The 20,856-nt window shown below is 43.8% G+C and overlaps 1 long non-coding RNA gene across 1 annotated transcript; it reads left to right on the forward strand.

Annotated features, from left to right (window-relative positions):
- Positions 1–556: 556 nt before the first annotated feature.
- Positions 557–8,145, forward strand: LOC138157011 (uncharacterized). The gene is made up of 2 exons (XR_011167272.1): positions 557–643; positions 4,312–8,145. It is a non-coding gene; the product is annotated as an uncharacterized lncRNA (long non-coding RNA).
- The last annotated feature ends 12,711 nt before the right edge of the window (positions 8,146–20,856 follow it).

Here is a 20,856-nt window from a genome sequence, read left to right on the forward strand (position 1 = left end):
TGCCTATCACGGATTCCAGATCATCCCCCTCTAAAACTCCGAGAGCCCAGCTATCAGTTTCTTCAACAAAAGAGCCTTTCTCCAACTTGCTTCTATCCCTGGGGTCCCAACTGTTAAGCACATTTGTCATTTAGGGCTTTCTCTCTAAGAAATGGAGAAGAGCTTTTAGTTCCTTGGCTTTAGAGCCGATCCAACCATCTTCTCCATGCTAACAGTGTCTTCTTTCCCAAGCCTTTCCTTTTTAGCATAAATCAAAGCCAGGGCAGAGACCAGGATCCTGAGCCCTAAGACAATCTGAGATCCCAGGAGTCCCTTACCATTTGCGCAGTCACAGTTGGGGTCCATAGCTGGCGGGTCTGGAGCTCGTCTTTCTGGAGGATGAGCTGGAAGACTAGAAGGATGAGTTGTGCAGGGATCTGTCCAGCTCCTCTCTTTATAGCAGAACAGGAGAATGAGTGCAAAGGCTCTGCCCCCTTCCTGCTTGCCCAAGAGGAGTCTCTTGCACTCAGCCCTACTACTTGGCTGAGTTGTGGGCTCTGTGCCCAGGTTATGACTCAGAGGGAAATTCCCCAGAATCTAGGGGGCTGAGCGCAGATCATGAGGGAAGCTACTGCCTTCTGGCCAGGAGTTGCTGTGTGCAAAAGTAGGAAGAGGCCCTGGGGTCATACAGAACATCATGTACCCTTGTGTGTTTTCTCTACTCCCAGCCAGCTTTTATTATTCCTTACCAGAAATGAGGAGCTAATCTCCTATTTCTGATTGGGAAAATGAGTTCAGACCTTCCTATTACCAAACTTCTTGTTGCATGCTTGGCAGGGAGGTCATCTGCTCTGCCAGAGACCCTTTACAAAGCTATGCTCAGGCCTTTGTGCTCTGATTATTACCCAATGACCCCTCTGTGTTGAGGCTGTCAGCCCCTAAGCTTCTGACTACACTGCTGCTCCTGCTTGGTCACCTGTGCTCATTGCCTGGATAGGCAGAAAAGAGAAATGAAGTATATGGGTGGGGAGGGGGTGGAGTGGGGGAGCAGGAATGTGCAGAGATCCTAGGCTGGGCACATTCTGAAGGAGACTGAGGTACAGTGGGTATAAGTCTAGTCTATATAAGTGTAATTTGGGGTTTTGTGGAAAGTACTGGCCCTTTAGCCACCTAAACCCTTCTGCCCAAGTCCCTCCCTCCATTGTTAGGCCCTTCCTGACCATAAAGATCCGTTCATTCAATAAATATCTGCTAGGTGCCTACTATTAAAAATGTGGGTACAGTGGAAAAACTCCTGGACTTAGAGTCAGATGACCTAGCTTTGAATCCCAACTCTGCCACTGATTACCTTTCTAGCCAAGTCACATTACTAATTTGTACCTCAGTCTATTCATCTGTAACATGAGGGGGTTGGACTAGATGACTTTTGAGGCCCATGTTGTTGTTCTGTCGTTTCCAACTCTTTGTGACCCCATGGACGTTAGCATGCCAATACTGTCCATGGAGTTTGCTTGGCAAAGATATTGGAGTGGCTTTCCATTTCATTTTCCAGCAGATTAAGACAAGCAGAGCTTAAGTAACTTGCCCAGCTCATTTTACAGATGCCATTTCCAGCTCCTTCCTTATCTTACAGATAAAGAACTGAGGCAAACAGATTAGTGACTTGCCCAGGGTCACACAGCTAGTAAGTGTATGAGGTCACATTTGAATTCAGGTCTTCCTGACTTCAGACCCAGCCACTGAACCACCTAGCTACCTGCTTCTTCGGCCCCTAAATTTATGATCCTTGATTAAGACCCTGTACTGAGTATTATGGGGGACACACAAAAAGGGCAAATGGCATTCCTGACTTGAGGAAATTTAAAACCTAATAGCAGGGTATGACACGTGCAAAGTTGGTCTCTAAAGTCTCTTTCAAACCTGACATACTTTGATCTCCCATGAAGTACTTAGATGAAGCTGGATGTGGTATATAGCATATAGGTGAAATATAACTACAATGGAATGTGAGTGAAATCCAAAAGAGTGATCCATGAGGAGTGATAGACATTTGAGGAGAGAGAAGATACTTTATTTTCATAGGGAAGGCTTTGCAGAGTAAATGAAACTAGATTTGGGGTTTGGAGGAAGAGAAAGACTTCAGTAAGGCCCAGGGAGGGGGCAACTGAAAGTAGGTGAAGGCAGCATGTCCATTCTGGGCCTGGGGGGACAGTGTGAGCAAAGGTTAGAAGTTACTTCAGTCCTTTCATAAGCGTTGGGAGGGACCTTGGAGATCATCTAGTCTAATACCTTCATTTTATGGGTAAAGAAACTGAGACCCAGAGAGGTTAAGTAATTTGCCTGAAGGATACCCAGGTACTAAATAGTGATGGGGTACAGGCTCTGGGAACCCCCTTGAACTCTCCTTCAGTCTTCCCACTAGATGAGGCATTTGCCTGAGGCCATAAGCCTTTCATTATCTCTAGGCCCAAATCTGTTGCTCTTAACCTAGTTTAGCCCTCCATTGTCAGACTATTTCCCACCCTTGATCCTATCAAAATATCTATACTCCTATCTATTACCTTTACACTAGCCTAGCCTTCCTTGGTGGAGATATCCAGGCAGCCTTCAGTTATTTCCTGCCCTTAATCTCATTACTGGAGTCTGACTTCAGTTCCATCAAAGATCCTCCTTAGACTCCTCTTCAAGACTCTCCCCAAAACCCCCCTCTAGACTACCCTTAGATCCCTCCCACAGTCTTTCTGTATATAAGATCCATCTTGCTTCCATGACTGTGCTCAGATTCAATCTGGCTCAGACTCACTCTGCGTTAGATTGCTCTGGCCCCCTTTGTCAATACAAGTGTCCCAAATGCTTAGGCTACTTAAGAGTCTACCCAATACAGCAAATTTTTAATAAACTTTGTTTCATTTTGGCTGAGAGAAGGCTTGAGGCAAATTCATTCAGGCAGGACCTGGTGTGTCAGTATTTTGGGGTCCTGAGCACCCCTAAACCCCAAACCTCAACAAATAGCAGAGTCAGGACTTGCAACTTGGTCCCCTGATGCCAAATCTTGTATTCTTTTCACTAGAGTTCATGTATCCCAGGGGATTGTTGATGAAATAACCTCCATTTCAGGAAGGTGCTCAGCCTCACATCCCGCTTTTCTGTTATGCCCCCTGAACCTCTTCATCCTGCTTTATCACTACAGCCCAGGAACTCACGCCTTGTCGGTACCCACTGTCCTGCGGCCCCTTCCTCGGACTGGAGGGTAGACTGAAAAGCTCCTCTCAGAACCTCAATTTAAGGAGGGTGCCAGGGCAGGCCATCTGTCCCTTTCCCTGCCATGTGCACTCTTATGGACTTAATTCTTCCTATCGTAACCCGTAACCCCAGTCAGTCCTGTCCCTCCCCTCATACCTCATTTCATCTCCCTTTTGTGTGTTATCCTTTCCCACTGTGCTCTACATCCTTTGAGGGCCCGGATGATCTTTTGTCTTTCTTTTTATCTTGGGGCTTAGCACTAGGCCTGGAGTTTTTGATAGACTCTTAATAATGTTTATTGACTGTACAATGTACTTTCATCTGTGGCCTCAACTCAAGCACTCTACAGAAAGGCGGTTTTCTGTTAAGAGATTAATACCAAGCAGAAAAGGAGAGCTCAGACATCTCACAGAAATTCAGACAGAGGATATGCCTTTCACCCTTTCCAAACTTTCTTCATGGGGAAGCCTGTCTCTGTCTCTATCTCCTCATGCTCTCTATGTTGAGCTTTTAAAATTTCTATCTCTGAGGAAATCTTTCTTCCTCTCCCTCTCCTCTCCTCTTTCCCTTGTCCTCTCCCTTCTTCTCTCTCTTCTTTCTCCTCTTTCTTCTCTCACCTTTTTTTCCTGTTTTTTCCCTTTTTCTCTCTACCCCTTTTTTCTGTTTTCTCTCTTCTCTCTCTCTGTCTGTCTCTCTGTGTCTCTGTCTATCTCTGTCTCTCACTGCTTCTTTCTCACCCCTGTATCTTTCTCCCTGCTTCCTCTGTCTTCCCCACCCCCAGCCCCTGTTTCTCCTTCCTTCCTGTCCCTCTGTCCTGTGTCAGCAGAACATGAATTCCTAGCTACTTACTTGTAAAGGAAAGGAAGTCAGCAGCCCTAGCTGTGTGGAGAGTGTGTCATCAACATGCTTTAGGGAAAATATAAGACATGCCTCCTGCTAAGTTCAGAGTTAGGACACAGATTTTTTTATGTAGAACAGGAAGAGTGAAAAGAATCAAGATGTTGGGGGGAGGAGGAAAGAAAGGGGATAAAGGTTAAGGTGGTTGTGCCTCCTAACAATTCCTTTCACCTTGTACTGTGTTTTCTACAGGTAGAAATGCTGAAGAGGGTGACAAGATAATCTGTCACAAAGAAAAAGTACCCAATGTGTGGGCTGCCAAGAAAATCTCTGAAGGGTAGAGTGAATTGCCAGTGGTCACATAGCTAGAAGTGTCAGCAGCAGGGTTTGAACCCAGGCCGCTCTTGGCTACACATCTGATGTGCTTTCCATTACACTGTGTGGCCTTGAATGGGGATGACAATTGTTGACTGATTTTGTTTTGTTTTTGGAGGGGGGAAGGCAAGGCAGTTGGGGTTAAGTGACTTGTGCAAGGTCACACAACTAGTAAGTGTTGAGTGTCTGAAGCCAAATTTGAACTCAGGTCCTCCTGACTCCAAGGCAGGTGCCACCTAGCTGCCCCAATTGACTGATTTTAAAAAAGGAAAAGTAACTACCTTCCCTCCTCACTCTTAATCCCCTTGCCCCGGGACAATGTTACCTCATGTTAGTCTTATTATTAATATTAAACACAGTGAAAAAGAGTGTGATGCAGTAACTTAGGGAGCTGATCTCAAAGCCAGCAAGACCCAGGTTAAAGTCTTATCTTTAACACACCCTGAATCTGGGCTCTAATATTTAGCACCACACCCAGAAATAACTGGCCATGTAACCTTGAGCAAGTTACTTAACCCCAATTGTTTTAAAAACACACACACACACACACACATCCTGCCTGGGTGACCCTGGGAACGTACCTTTTCCACACTCTAGACAACTTTCTAACGATAGAAGTGTTTGAAAAAGTGCCAGTCTGCTGCAGCCGAAATCACAGGTCTGATCCCTATCCCCTAATAGTGTAACTATTGCTTTTTGACTCACCTTTTCCCATCTTTTTATTTTCATGCTTGTCACAGAATCAGGTATATTCAACAGAGGGGGAAAGAGAAAAATGACAGCTAACATTTCTATAGTGCCTTAAGACACCTCAAGTACTTTCCATAGATTATTCTATTTGATCCTTTCGGCAATCATCTGAGATAAGAGCTATTACTGCCCTCATTTATGATGAAACTGGGGCTGAGAAGCTAAGCAACTTGCCTAAAGTCACACAGCTGAAAAAGGTCAAAGGTGGGATTTGGATCCAGTCCCTCCAACTCTAAAGCAAGGATTTTTGTCCAGTGTGCCACAATACATCTCAAGTTCAATTATCAATCATCAACACATTTATTCAGTTCTTGCTTTGTGCCAGGCACAGCACTAAGTAAGCCCTGGGCATCCAAAAGCAAACCATTTACATTCTCCTGGGGAAGATATGGTACAGAGTATGTTCCAGACACCTCCAGAGTAAATGGAAGGCTGGGAGTGTGGGGGGAGGATGGAAAAGACCTCCTGCAGAAGGAGATATTGAAGCTGTCTTAAAGGAAGCCAGGGCTGCTAAAGATGTGAGGAAGGAGAGCAGCTGCCATTTGGAAACAGGGCATGAATACTTTCCCTTTCAGATCCTCGGGGTCATCTTCGAGTCATCCCTCTTCCTCGTGGCACATTCTCAGTCATTTGCCGAGTCTAGTCTTGTTGAGTTTATCTTCCTAACATCTCTGGATTCCATCTCCTTTTTGCCTTTCATACAACCCCCACCCTGAGGTTTTCCTGCTTCCTGCCTCTCCCACCTCTAGTCTATCCTCCAAACAACTGCCAAAATTACCAAGGCACAGATCTGACCATGTTACTACCTAGTTCAAGAGTCATTAGTGGCTCCCTGCCCTGATTACTTCTAGGATAAAATGTAAATTCCTCAGCCTAGAACTTAAAACCATTCACAGTCTGATTTCAACTTCCATTTCCATCCTTCATATCATGATACTGCATCTCCTTCCATGCACTCTACCTTCCAACCACACTGTACGACTGCCTGTTGCCTGAGGGTCCCTCCTCAAATCTTTATTTTCCTTTGCCTGCCTGGGGGAGTAATGTAGCACCTGGCAACCCAAGCAGTTACTATCCCAGAGTTCACTTGCTGACACTGAACTAGCCCTCAGAAGAGCTGGGGATTCCAGTCCATGCTACAGCATTAACTAACCATATGACCTTGGGAAGGTCACTTCCCTGTTGGGTAGCTCAGTTTCCTCAATTGTAAAATAAAAATGGCTCATGACCCTTCTTGTTGTGACATCTTTGAAAGTGTATATTTGAAATCCCTCTTCAGAACATTCCATTCCTACTGAGCTCCCCAAATTATCTCTGCCACAGGGTTGAGGCTTCCTGTCCCTTTTTCCAAATACAAAGACACAGGAGGGAATTCAGTGAGTATATTTTTTTCACTTATTTTGCATATTTAAAAAATAGAAAATGAGTCCACAGTATATAAAAATCCAGGTCTGTACAAATTCTTCTATTTACAGACACAGTGAAACAGTAGCATCAGTAGTGACAGCTAAAATTGTCAGTAAGGTACAGTGAGATAGGGGGTAAGGGTCTATACACAACCCTGGAGAAACACTTGACACATCCCATTGGACCAAAGGAGCAGCAAATAGGGCAACTAGGTGGTACAGTGGTTAGGGCACCAGGCCTGGAGTCAGGAAGAGCTGAGTTCAAATACAGCCTCAGATATTTACGAGCTGTGCAACCCCGGGCAAGTCACTTAACCGTATTTGCCTCTGTTTCCTCATCTGTAAAATGAGCTGGAGAAAGAAAGGGCAAATCATTCTAGCATCTTTATCAAGAAAACCCCAAATGGGGTCACAGAATTAGATACAATTGAATAACAATAATAAAGCAACAAATAACCTGAGAAAGGCCTTTTCTCCAAGATGGCGCCAAAGGTGAAGAAGGAAGCCGTTGTCCCCCCAAGATAGAAGCCAAGTCCAAGGCTTTGAAGGCCAATAAGGTGGTGCTGAAGGGTGTCCATAGCCACAAAAAGAAGAAGATCCAACCATCCCCCACCTTCCAGCGACCCAAGACACTAAGACTTCCAAGGCAGCCCAAATATCCTCGGAAAAGTGCCCCTTGGAGAAACAAGCTCGATCACTATGCCATCATTAAGTTTTCCTTTGACCACTGAATCTGCTATGAAGAAGACTGAGGATGACCACACCCTAGTCTTCATTGTGGATGTCAAGGCCAACAAGCATCAGATCAAGCAGGTCGTGAAGAAGCTGTATGACACTGATGTGGCCAAGGTCAACACACTGGTCCGGCCTGATGGAGAGAAGAAGGCCTATGTCCGACTTGCTCCAGACTACATGCTTTAGATATTGCCAACAAAATTGGAATCATCTAACTTAACTGTGTCCATCTGTGTCCCATTCCACCTACAATAAAAAGTTTTCCAGAATAAAAAAACAAAAATAACCTGAGAAGGAAAGACAGGAGATGAATGTGAAGGGTCCTGGCCTCAAAAATTGCCAGGGGGCAGACCCAGGGATGCTAGTATGGGCGGTACAGGAAGGATGCTATGGGACCTGGGCTTCTCATGGAAGATTTAGGAGACATATCTCCTAGGACATGAATTCCCTCCCTCCCCCACTAACTAGATTCCCAGGACTACACAAACTGTTTTCTGATGGAACAGGGACAGCTTAGTTCAGGAAAGTATTCTACCTGACCCTTCTCCTTCCCCACCTCCATCCCTTTATTTAACTGTTAAAGATGTCCTGAAATGAGTTACATTTGTGGAGTCTGCCCATGTGAGAGAGCTTTCAGGTGGGAGAGAAGAGGACAGATAGCAATGGTTAGAGGAGAAGCAGCAGAGTGCCAGGGTGGGGTTGGGGTAAGAGACAAAGAAGGAGAATGCTTCTTTCTTTCCAAGCTCCCCAGGCTCAGGTCACTCACTACCTAAGAAAGCTCTTCCCCATCTTGCCTTAATAAAGGATGAAGTAGTCTGTTCCTCTGCTTTTTTTCAGTTGCCTAGAAAAGCACGTTCTTCCACCAGGAAGGCCAACCCGCACACTACCTATTCACCATTGCTGGAAGCTTTCCACCCAACCTAGGGAGACTCTGACCACTCTGTTTCTCAAGGACCACATTTCTAAAGATCTTTAGAGTCTGTTGCTTCCTTAAAAGAATCTTTGTGTATTCCTCTGTCCTGTGCTTTTATGGTGAAGCATTATTTGAGATTCTCTCTCTCTGAAGCATAGGAGAAAAGGGTGGGGGAAACTAGTTCTTTTTTGCTCCACTTCAAAATAAATACAACACTGCCCCCCCCCCCCATGTGCCCACAGCCTTCCCCCTCCCAATGCCAGACACCCATATGGACCCTGAGGCTGAGTCTTAGAGACAAGGAACGGAGGCCGGCCCCTTGGCCCCTGACACAGCTCCCCAGATCTAGGAATCCCGTTCCCACTTATACCATGTGCCACAGTTGGGCAACATGCCAGATAGGTATCAGGTCATTGTTTTTTTCAAGGACAGACTGGACAAGTGGAAACAAGTACATAAGTAATTCAGCCACGTCCTCTCATTTACAACAGGAGGGTGACCCTTCAGAAGCTGCTCCCTCCTCCTCCCCCTGCACACAGCCCCAGGCTGGGTTGGGCTGAATTGTGGGCTCAGTGCATAGAATGGAGCTGAGTGCACCTGACCTCTGCTCCTGTCTCAGCCCAGGCTGGGCTGTGTGCAAAGACAAGAACCCCAGGTCCCCACCCACGTGGCTCAACATGATTCAAAACTGGAAATTTCTGATTCCTTCTCTTTGAAGTTTATGATAAGCTTAGACTTTCCATTCCCTGGATTCTTCTGTATGTAGCAGGAGGGTCATTTTCCCTACTAGAGACCTAGATAACCCAACCCTCTGAGAAGTCCAAGCTGATAAGTGTCTCCTGCTTCTCACACTCCCACTGCTCCCACCTCTCATTCTTATCTCTGCCTTCTCCCTCTAGATAAATTGTGATCATAAATATTTATGGAAAAAAAATTCAGGGCTCCCCTCACCCCTCCCCTTTTCCTCATTTTCCACAGTAGCTCCCCTGCCAGACACCTGCTCTCAAGTTATATAAAGTCTTCTCTTTTACCAGGAAGTTTCTAAATCCATTCATACTAATCTGCCGTGTGAATGAGCACTAATTTTGAGTTTCCCCCTCCCAAGAGCAGTTAGTTGTATTTTGTACAGGGCTGATGGAGAGTGGTCAATCAATATTTAACTCAATGAAATGCATCACTAATAACAAAATGTTAGACACTGGGGAGACAGAGGTACCGTGTTTCCCCGATAATAAGACCTATCCCAAAAATAACCCCTCCCCTTACTGTGTAAGATTCCTCTAAAATAAGCCCTCCCCCGAAAATAAGCCCTATTGAGATTGCTACTGTAGTGAAGGTGATCACCTGCGCTACACGCTACATTATGGTACCCTCTGTATGCACCGTCTCCCCCCCCCCTGAAACGCATGCCGCGCTCGGAGCTGCATCCAATCAGAGCTGCAGCAGTGAGCGCGTCATCTTGTTCTTCCCCAGTGATTTGCTTGCTGGCGCCATTGAGAGCAGTGCCGCGGAGGAGAGCTGAGGCAGGACAACATAAGCCCTCCCCTGAAAATAAGCCCTCTGGTGTTTTTCTTTCCAAAAAAAATAAGACAGTGTCTTATTATTGGGGAAACACGGTAATCTGGGAGGCTTCCTAGCCAGTAGAACCATCTTCCTGTACCTAGCATTGAGCCAGACTATCCATGTCTTGAACTACCTCCAAGAAAGACGTGCTTCTGATTGCCACTTGGCGGTTTACCTCATGCAGTTCTGTCATGTCTGACTCTTTTTGACCACATTTGGACTTTGCTTGGCAAAGATACTGGAGTGGTTTACCATTTCCTTCTCTAGCTCATTTGATAGATGAGAAAATTGAGGCCAGTGGGGGTAAGTGACTTACCCAGGGTCATATAGCTAATAAGTATCTGAGGCTGGATTTGATCTCAGGTCTTCCTGACTCCAGGCCCCGTACTCTATCCACTGAGCCATCTAGTTGTCCACATTTACTTCATAGTATCATAAATTAGAGCTGGAAGGAATTGCAAAAATCATGTAGTCCAGCTCCCTCATTTTACAGATGAGGAAACTGAGACTCAGAGAAGCTAAGTGACTTGTTCAGGGTCAGACTGGTTCAGAAGCAACAGAATTTGAAGTCAGGTCCCATGATTCCAACTCCTATATTCTTTCCATTGAATCAGTAATGGCAATGGAGATAAAGAAGATTGAGGGCAATCCACAGAGACAAGTTAGGACAGCAAAAATAACAAACCTGTGTACAAGGGACCTGGTTACTAATTGACTGTGTGAGGTGAGGGAGAGGGAAGGATACAAGATGACACCAGTTTCCAACATAGAGATCTTAGATGAATGATCAAAATATGAGAAAAAAAATTAATGATTGGGGCGGCTAGGTGGCTCAGTGAATAGAGCACGGGCCCTGGAGTCAGGAGGACCTGAGTTCAAATTTGGCCTCAGACACTTAACACAAAAAAATTAGCTGTATGACCTTGGGCAAGTGTCTTAACTCCAATTTCCCTACCTTCCCCCTCCAAAAATAGCAAAAAACAAACAAAAAAAAAAAACTGATCAAAATGAGCCAAAAATAAACACTAGCTCTACCGTTAGTGGTCCAAGAGGCAGTGTGGTGTGGCAGTTAGAACACTGGATCTAACTGGAATCATGCATTCAACTCCTGACTCAGAAACTTGATGAGTGATGCTGGCCAAATCACTTAACTTTTATGTGCCTCAGTTTCCTCATTTTTAAAATGGGAATAATCACCCCTAACTCACAGGGTTCTAATGAGAAACAAATGAAATTATGAATCAAGTACTTTTCAAACATTAAAAGAGATATATAGATGTCAGAGATTGTTATTTTTAATAATGAATTGATCAGGAGTAACAGGTCCCTCTATCTAGCACCTTCTGTTTTGCCTAAGACCAATCTTCCCACTCCTATGCTGTGCCTAGGATTCCCTGCTCTCTCAATCCTCCTCACTTCCTTCAAAGGCCTTCTGAAACAACCATACTCCTGGAATGTGAAAAGTGGAAAGGACTTCAGAGAGCATTTAGTAAAACACTATTGTTTTACAGAGGTGGGAAACTGAGCCCCAGAGAAGGGACTTATCCAAGATCGCACAGCTAATGAGAGGCAGAATCTGTGTGGAAACCAGGTATTTTGATTCTAAGTTCCCTTCACTGAGATGCCTGTATTACAGAGAATTCCTAGCTGGCTCATGTAGTCTTAAATGAGAGGCCAGGTGACTAGCCTCCCTCTTTGATATTCTAGGGATAATTAACCCCCTCTGCAAGTTTTGAGCCCGAGGGTCAACTGTTGACTTTAATTAGGTCTTCCTTGGCCTCATCTCTTCCATCTAATAAGCAAACATGACTTTAGTTTGTACTTCTCCATTAGCCCAATTAAATGTAGGCACCAAAAAATGTGGGACTTGAAAAGATTCTCCACAGGCTCTGTCTTGTGAAGTGGGGAGAGCGGCTGGTAAAACCCTGAAAGACTCGACCTGCTGGCCAGCAGCGGTGCTGGCTGGCACCAGCTCTGGGCAGGGATGTCACAAGGAGTCCTAACACGTAGATTTAGAAGAGAGGAGAACCAGCTTCCACTTTATAGAAAAGAGACCATCTTTTGGGCCTAGAGCCAGAAAGGGTTTTAGTGATCAGCAGATCTCTGGCACAGGCCTAGAGAGGTAAAATAACTTCCCTAGCGTCACATAGATAAGTCCCAGTCCTGGATTTGAACCCTGGTCTCCAAATTCAATCCTTTTAGTAGCTACTTGACCTAGGTCAGGCTTGACATAAGTCAAGCTACCACTGCGTTTGACCTTCTACTTCAGACACTTAGCTGTCTGATCCTGAAAAAGTCCTCTCTGGGTCTCATTTTCCTCTTCTGAAAAATGAGGGATTTGAACTTAATAGACCCCTAAGGGTCCCTTCCAGTTCTAAACTTATAAATCTTATCATCTTAATTTACATTCAAACAATGATTAGATTCTACTCTCAATCCTCCCACTGAATACCTAGGATCCTAGCTTGGACCAAGAATCATAGCTGTAGTGCTGGAGGGAAACTCTCACTTATCTAACCCACCCTCTTCATTTTACACGTGGGGAAACTGGGGCCCATAAATGATTTGTTCAAGGTCACACAAGTAGTAAGTGGCAGAGTCAAGATTCTAAACCCAGGTTACCTGACTCCATGTTCACCACTCTTTGGGCAAGTCACTTTTCTCTGACTCTTTTTGCCTTTGTAAATGGAATGATTGAACTAATATTCTGTTTTTTTTTTTTTAATTCCTCTTTTGAAAACTATGCTTGATTTTTATAAGAAATATATCACAATAATATCACAATATTATTGTACTATAAGAAATGATGAGCAGGATGCTTTCAGAAACACCTGGAAAGACTTGCACAGGCTGTTGCAAAGGGAAATGTACTGTGTGCAAAGTAACAGCAATATTATAAGATGATCAGTTGTGAATAAATTAGCTATTCTCAGCAATACAATGATCTAAGACAACTCTTAAGGACTCATGATGAAAATTGCTATCTATCCCCAGAGAAAGAACTAGTGGTGTCTGAATATAGATTGAAGCGTTTTTTTTTTAAACTTTATTTTTCTTGAGGCTTTTTTTGTCTATGTTTTCTTTCACAAGATTATTATTATGGATATATTTTGCATGACTATGTATAACGTATTGAATTGCTTGCTTTCTCAATGAGGGGAGGTGGGGTAGAGAGGGAGGGAAGGAGAGAATTTGGAACTCAAAAATTTTTAAAATGAATGTCAAAAACTGTTTTTACATGTAACTGGGGGAAAATAAAATACTAAATTTAAAAATGAGAAAAAAAATATATCACAACCAAATGTAATTCGAAGAATCACAGAATTTAAGAGTTGGAAAGAAACTCAGCAGCCATCTAGTCCAACCCACCTACACACAAAAAGAATCCCCCCTATAATGTACCCAACAAATGGCCATCCAGCCTCTCTACTTGAAGACTTTTAAGGAGAGGGAATTTGTATTTTATATTTTATTTAGTTATAGTAGAATGAATGAATGCCATAGTAGCAATGACCTCTTTCTCAGATAATACTGCTTTGGAACACTCCAAAATATCACCCTTTGCATAGTTATCCATCCCTTGCCCCAAGTTCCTATTGTCTACAAATACCATGCATGCCAAATTAAATAATAATCAATAATAGCACTCTTTCAGAAAACCATAGGGGGGAAAAACTTTCTGCTTGAATAAGTTTTGGATTCAACCTTGTTAGAGGAGGTATGGTGTACCAGACAGGGAGTTGTTGACACTGGAGTCATTGGAAGCCAGGCTGAAATCTCACTTCTGGTACCCATTAACCATAGGAGCCTGTATAAGCTAAACCAAACATTGAGAGCCCTTCAATCCATCTACAACTGACAACTCTGTCTAGAAGATCCCGTCTCTATCAAAGTATCCCAAATTTTTTACCTTTTAGCTCAGGTCAAATTGTCATTATTTCTGACATAGTCCTGTTATAGAGATGTAATATGTGGTATAAGAACTAACAGTGGTCTTGGGAGGCTTAGCCCCCAAATGAACTGGATAGCATTAGCACTAACTGTGCGACCTACCCCTTACCCCCTGGCCACCAGTCCAACCCTGCAAGATTACCCAAAATAAGAGCATTGGTATCCTTCCTTGTATTAAGACTTGTAAATCCAGCCTTTCCATATTCCTGGCAGGGAGGTCATTTCCCCTTTCCCAAACTTCCAGGGTAGAGCCACATTCCCATCTATGTCTTCACTGAGTTCTCTGAATACTTGATTGTGGGTAATCCATTTATCCTCTCTAGAACTGTTTACTCAACTGTTAAATGAGGATAATACTGATCCTACATGCCAACATACAGGTTTGTTGAGTGGGAGAAAAGAGTTTGTAAACTGATGTGAATTAATAATCTCCAAATAGGCAAAGAGGGTAAGAAATGTAATGATACTTATCAGGTTTATTTTAATTCATACATTTCAAAGAATAACAGTAGAAAACACATCCATGCTATATGAAAATTCAGGTCTGCACAAATTCTGTTTACAGGCAAAGGCAAGTGGGGACATTATTGACAGCAGCTGCAACTCTCGCTCTGGGGGGCTTTGCAGACACAGCTCTGGGCACACTTGGTACAACCTGCTGGGCAGCAGGAGCAGCAGCCTGAAAAGGAAAGATGGGAGGTGAATATGAGAGTCCCTGACTTGAGAGTCTGGCAGGGTCCAGCCCCAGGGATGTTTATGGGGATGGGTTTCAGAAGCAAGAATCGGAAGTCAGCTTACCAGGTTCCTCATGGAACATTTAGGGGACTTTGTACCACTAGAAAATGATCCCATGGGCCTCCTTCCCTCCCTGACCACCTCTCCTCAACACAGGGCTACAAAGGAATCTCTCTGAGGGAGCAAGGTCTATTTAATTGAACCCATGAAAAGTCTTCCCTCCTCCCCCTACCCCCACCCTGAAAATACTCACTCTTCTTGCAGGAGGTACACTGGCATGATTTGCATTTGCAGGAGCCTGCACAGGTGCAAGAGCCACCTTGAGAGAAAAGGAGAACCAAAGAGAGTCAGAAAAGAGAGAGCATCTCCCTAGACAAATTTAGGAGTAGTGCCAGACCTGAGATCTTCCCACTACCCCAGAAAGGTATCATCTCCCATCAGAAATCAGAGGCCCAAACCCTCATCTTAACTGCTCTCTATAGCAAGAAATCTGCCACTTGCCCTTTTCCTAAGGGAGGAACCCTAAAGCCTGTCCTTGGTTCAAAAGAGCATTTCTCAAGTCTACCTGATCCCTGGGGCCATGACGTTTAAGCATATTTGTGGTTTATAGCTTTAATTCCAAAAAGCGAAGGAGAAAGGATGAAAAGTTTTCTAGCACTTCATTTTATTTTATTCTCTAGCACTTCATTTTACAACAAAATCAATCTCCTTTCCCCGAATTACTGCCTCTTTTCTCCTCAGCCAACAGTCTGGTTCCCACACCAAGCCTAAGCTGTCCCAGGACCAGCAGAGAATCTCTGGCCTGTGGGTTGTCTCCAGAACCCAGGGAATCCTTACCATTCTCGCAGCTACATTTGGGGTCCATGGCTGGCAGGCAGATGTCAGACACGCAGTTCTCAGAGGGGAAGGATGAACGGGAGAAAGTTGTATTGGAGGGCGGAATTGTATCTTCTCATTTATAGGGAAAGGACCTGGAGAGCGAGCGCAAAGACCCGCCCTTTTTCCCTCCTCCTCCCCTCGACCCAAGGCCAGCCACCTGCACACAGCCCCGGGGTTGTGCTGACTCATGGGCTCTGACCTCAAGATTGGTCGCGGGTGCAGATTTCTCCGAACCCTGTAGCCGAGTGCAGATTCTAAAGCACCCGGGCACCCGAGGGGCTGTGTGCAGAGCCGAGAGTACGTGCTGCCGACCTCGGTGCTGTCCTCTGCTCCTTGTTTACCAGTGAAGCCCCTAGAACCCCGAGGTTACCAAAACAACTCCTGCCCCCACCCGCCCACCTTTCCTCCTTTCTGCTAAGACCGCTAAGTATAGCCTTTCTTTACACCTAACAGGGAAGTGGCGGCTGTTTTCCCCTAACCTCCACGTATCACCAGGTTTGCGCTACCCGGTTCGCATCTATGCCTTCCCAGTGTTCTCAGTGAACCCTCAGTGGGGAGGGAGTGCCTCCCATCCATCTCAGAGATTTTGCAGGATCCACTCTCTTGGCTAGCTGTTAAGAGATGTGGGGAAAAGCAGGGTTTAGAAGCCGTCGGGGAGGGAAACCTAGCTGGAGTTTAGAGGCATATGGAAAGATGGAATGTGAATTCTCTTAGGCAGTCCTTAAAGCTGGGAAGGGAATAAGCATTTTTTTTTAAATTTAATTTTTTTTTCAATTACATGAAAACAAAAAATTTTTTAAACATTTGTGAGTTCCAAATTCATTCTATCCCTGTCCTCTCCTTTCTTGAGAAGGCAAGCAGTTTGATATAGATTATACATGTGTTGTTATGCAAAGCATTTCCATATTAGCCACAGTATAAAAGAAAACAGATCCCCAAAAAGCCTCCAAGAATAATAAAAAAAAATTCAAAAAATTTTTTCAATCTTCATTCAGACTCCATAAGTTCATTCTCTGAAGGTAGATAGCATTTTTCATCCATTTTTCATCATAAGTCCTTCAGAATTGTATTGGATCATTGTATTTCTGGGAATAGCTAAGTCATTCAGAGTTGCTCATCGGCCAATATTGCTATTACTGCCTATGATGTACTCTTGGTTCTGCTCATTTCTCTTTGTCTCGGTTCATGTAAATCTTCCCAGGTTTTTCTGAAAGCATCCTGCTTATTATTTTCTTTTCTTTTTTTTTCTTTCTTTCTCTCTCTCTCTCTCTCTCTTTTTTTTTTTTTTTGCTTTTTGGAGGGGGAAGGTAGGGCAATCGGGGTTAAGTGACTTGCCCAAGGTCACATGGCTAGTTTTGTGTTAAAGTGTCTGAGACTGGATTTGAACTCAGGTCCTCCTGACTCCAGGGCCGGTGCTCTATTCACTGTGGCACCTAGCCACCCCTCATTGCTTTCTTAAAGCACAATAGTAAGAAACAAACATTTATATAGCAACTACTATGTGCCAGATACTGTAGAGAGCTTAAAGCTTGATCAGGCATTGAAGATCACCAATCATGCTGACTTTTTTCTTGCCATTAGACTTTGATGACTCTAGAAGAATGAGGCTGACCTTTGTGCTACTCTACCTCACTTAAATCCAATTCACCCATAAGTCAACACAAAACCCCGTGATATTATTGGTCCTCTTTGAAAATGAAAGTTGAACAACAAAAAAAAGATCCTATTATTATCCACATTGTATAGGAAATTGAGGCAGCTAGAGGTGAAATGACTTGTCCAGGGTCATGCAGCTAGTAAACTGAGGCTGGATTTGATCTATCCACTGAAGATGGTGTTCAAAGCCAGTTGTGCAAGGGCTGTTGGTTTTCCTGGTGTGTAACTTTCATCCTGACTGAAGGTGTTTCTCATCTTTGGCCAGTTTTACTTTTTTCTCTAGATGGATAGCAAATCTCTTCTCTCAGTGGTCAGCAATCCCAAACTGGGGTCACTTTGTCCCTTGTGGTTTACTTAGTCCTCCTCCTCGGGGAGGATTAAAATTCCTTTCTTCATTCCATTCATTTAAAATTTACTGAGTATTGTCGACCTTTAGAAAAAGTTTGGTTAAAGGAGACAAACAAATAGTAATATAAAATTATATTATTTATTCGTTATTCCCTTAAGGCTAGCAGTACTTGCACAAGGAGTGCAGGACTAAAGTCCTGACTGGTGAACAGAGGAATCATAAGACTTTTCATACATTTTCAGAACCATCCCAATTCAGGATGATCATGTCACAAAACTTTATGACTTTCATTTGTTACCATCTATATGTGAAAAAGAGTTCCTTGGTTGAAAATGCAAATTGACGACGACCAGAGCAGGGTCTATTTACATTTTATGGTCTCAGGATGTCTGTTTTGCTCTCATGTGGAGTAAGTCCCAAGATAAGGGGAATCTCATCTCTGGTCTTCGAAGTCACTAATACAGGGAAAGGCATTTTTAGATCAATCAGAGCAGTTTGTTTGATTAAATCAGACTTTGGCTGAAATCAGTATGTACTGGTGCAAGGCCCTGTACTAGTACTACAGAGGATGTAGAGATAAAAACAGCCATTTGCCCCTAAAGTGCTCCCAATCTAGCAGAAGAACAGATGTGTTCAGAAATGTATCTTTAAGGTCCCTTCCAATGGTAACATTCTATGATCTCCTATGGCAGAAAGAGTGGCAATGTGGTGAACTGGAAAGGGTGCTGGATTTGGAGTTGAAACACCTCAATTCAATCTGTGGGATCTTTAGGAAATCCCTTAATCTGGGTTTCAGTTTCCCTATTTGAAAAATGGTGTTGAATTAGACCATAGCTGACCTCTGAAGCCCCTTCCATCTCTAAATCTGTGATCCTAAGTGCATATTAGAGGTATAAATAAAGTGGGATGGGAACTCAGAGCTGGGGCTCCAGATTTGGGAACTACGGGAGTTGGGTTGTGGGGAGGAAGGGGAGATACTTTGTCACATTGCATCTACCCCAGAAGGAAGGAACAAGATCTGAGTCTGGATTGATTTCTCTTACTAGCTACTTGCAGGCCTTGTTTTATAAACTACACATTCTGGTCCTATGCGATTTAACATCTGATTATATTCTGTACTGATCTCTAAATGACTCCAGTAGGTACATCTCACTTTCTCAGCAAGATTGCACACTCTTTGAGGATAGGGGCAACATCTTAATTGTCTGTATCACTACAATGCCACAGTGCTAGGCACATTTTTCCCCCATTGGACCTATGAATTGATTGGTATAGGGAAGTTGGGGAATTCTCCCTTTGCAGATCAGCAACTGCAATTTACAATCCTAAGGAGTTGTCTGAGGACAATGAGAGATTAAAGTTTACTCCATGGTCACTCAGCCAAGAGGTACCAGAGGCATGACTTAAACCCATATTTTTCTGATTGCAAGGCCAGCCCCTCTTATGCTATATTATGCACTGTCTCTCCTTAGGCACATAGCAGGTGTCTAAAAGTATTGGATAAAATACTGAGAGTCAGGCATCAGCTTTTCAGGGCAATTCAATTCTACATACATTCATTCAGTAAGCACCAACTATGTGCGAGACCTGTCCAAGGCATTGAGAATATAAAATAAAACACAGGCCTTATCCTCAAGAAGTTTACAAATCTAATTTGGGAAGAAGTACACAAAAAATTGATAAAAAGGAAAATGAAATGAGTGCAAAAGCTACATATTATTTTTTTTAAAAATGAGGAAGAAAAAGATCACTTCCACTCTGCAGTGGGGGATCAGGGTAGAGATCCCTGCATGGTAGAGATAGCATTTGAGTTGGGCTTTGAAGGGAGGAAGGTCCTTCAGCAAGTGGAGACTTAGGTGTAGGGGGGGAAATAGTAGAGAGCTTGCTCTAGGTATGGATGGAGGCTGGTATGAGCAGAGGTGTAGAGACAGTACTTTAAGGTCTTTTGGTCGAAAAAACTGACAAAGTATGTAGAATGGAGAGAGAGACAAAGGAGAGGGCCCTTGACCCAGAAAGGAATCTTCTTTTCTTCTCACCTTAATCTCCACAAATGTCTCCAATTCAGGGAAAGCAGAGATGAGATTCACTATTAAGAAGTTACTTTAACAAAGGGGCAGATTACTGACATCTTGCTGAAACAAAAGAAGATAGACATAATAATAACATTTATACAGCATTTACAATTGGCAAAGCATTTTGAAAGAGGTGAGGGTAACCTGCCCATAATTACTAAGAGAAAGTGAGACTGGTGACTTTGCACAGACTTAAATCCAATTCACTTGCATGTCATGACATCACCTTTCTGACTTCATGGTCTTCTTCAAGAAGGAAGGCCAAACAACATCTGCTCCATCTAGCATGCCCCCTGGATGCCTTGAAAAGTCTTCCCAACTTACTGAAGGAAGCTTTAGGGGGTAGGGATGGGGATGGGGGTGGAAGGGTCAACAGAAGATGAAAAGGTGACTGTAGGCCGATTCTTTCCAAATTCACCTCGTGAGAAGTCTTTATTTCATGTTTCTCTTTGTGTCTCTGTCTCTCCCTGTATCATTTTGTCTCGATCTCTCTTTACTCCCATTCCTCATGATCTGTGATTGGCAGCACATATATTCGTACTCATGTCTGGGTAATGAGTTGCCCAGAAATGCGTCATTCTTATGTGTAAGGGTTATGGGATTTAAAGATCTTCCATGCCCCATTGGACTTGCTGACGTAGCAGGAAGGGGCAGAGCAAGAGGAAGCGGAAGCCAAGCTGGAGTTCCTGCGGTGGCTGGCGGTGGCGGCGACGGTGGCGGCAGCAGCAGAGGCAGCGGCAGCGCAAAGCCCTTTTTGAGTTAACCAGAATTTCTGCTAAGGACTCCTGCTGAGGACTGCCAGGGGCCGGAGCTGCTGGGAGTGCACTTCCCGGACGCTGGATGGTTGCTGTGAGTGGGGAGAGGAGGACCTTTGTCTGAGGTAGCCTGTTCTGTTTTAAAGGCTTGAAAATGTGGGTGCTTTCTACTTTATCTACCTGTGCCAATATCATAACTACTCTGATGGCTTTCACTTTCTGGTTTTGGGACTCAGTCTTTTGGTATCTTAATAAATTTTCTAGTTTATTTCCCCATATGGCAAGCATGATGTATTTTGTGATGGATAATTATATCAGCATATTTGTAATCTCCATAGGCATTGTGAATATGGCATTGCTGATACATTATGCCATAAGGAAAGTGAAAAAACAAAACAAAACAAAACCCCCCACATTTCTGTAAGTTCATATTTAGGATACAGGAAGTCAAGGGAATAAGAGGATGGGGGAGGAGAAGAAAAGTCGGAGAGAAATTAAGATTTGCTCTCAGATGGATGTTATCACCATGGACAGAACCCTTGCAGTTGGACATACTGAATGAAAACTTCCTCCCAACTATTTGCCTCAGGCTCATATTTTCTACACTAGAGAATCCAGAACAGTGCAGTCAGTCTGTAAAGTAAACACAGATCCTGGT

The sequence above is a fragment of the Petaurus breviceps genome, unplaced genomic scaffold (assembly GCF_028583685.1).
Source record: "Petaurus breviceps papuanus isolate PSGF00001 unplaced genomic scaffold, PetGlider_PUasm1.0 166, whole genome shotgun sequence".
NCBI classification, from domain to species: Eukaryota; Metazoa; Chordata; class Mammalia; order Diprotodontia; family Petauridae; genus Petaurus; species Petaurus breviceps.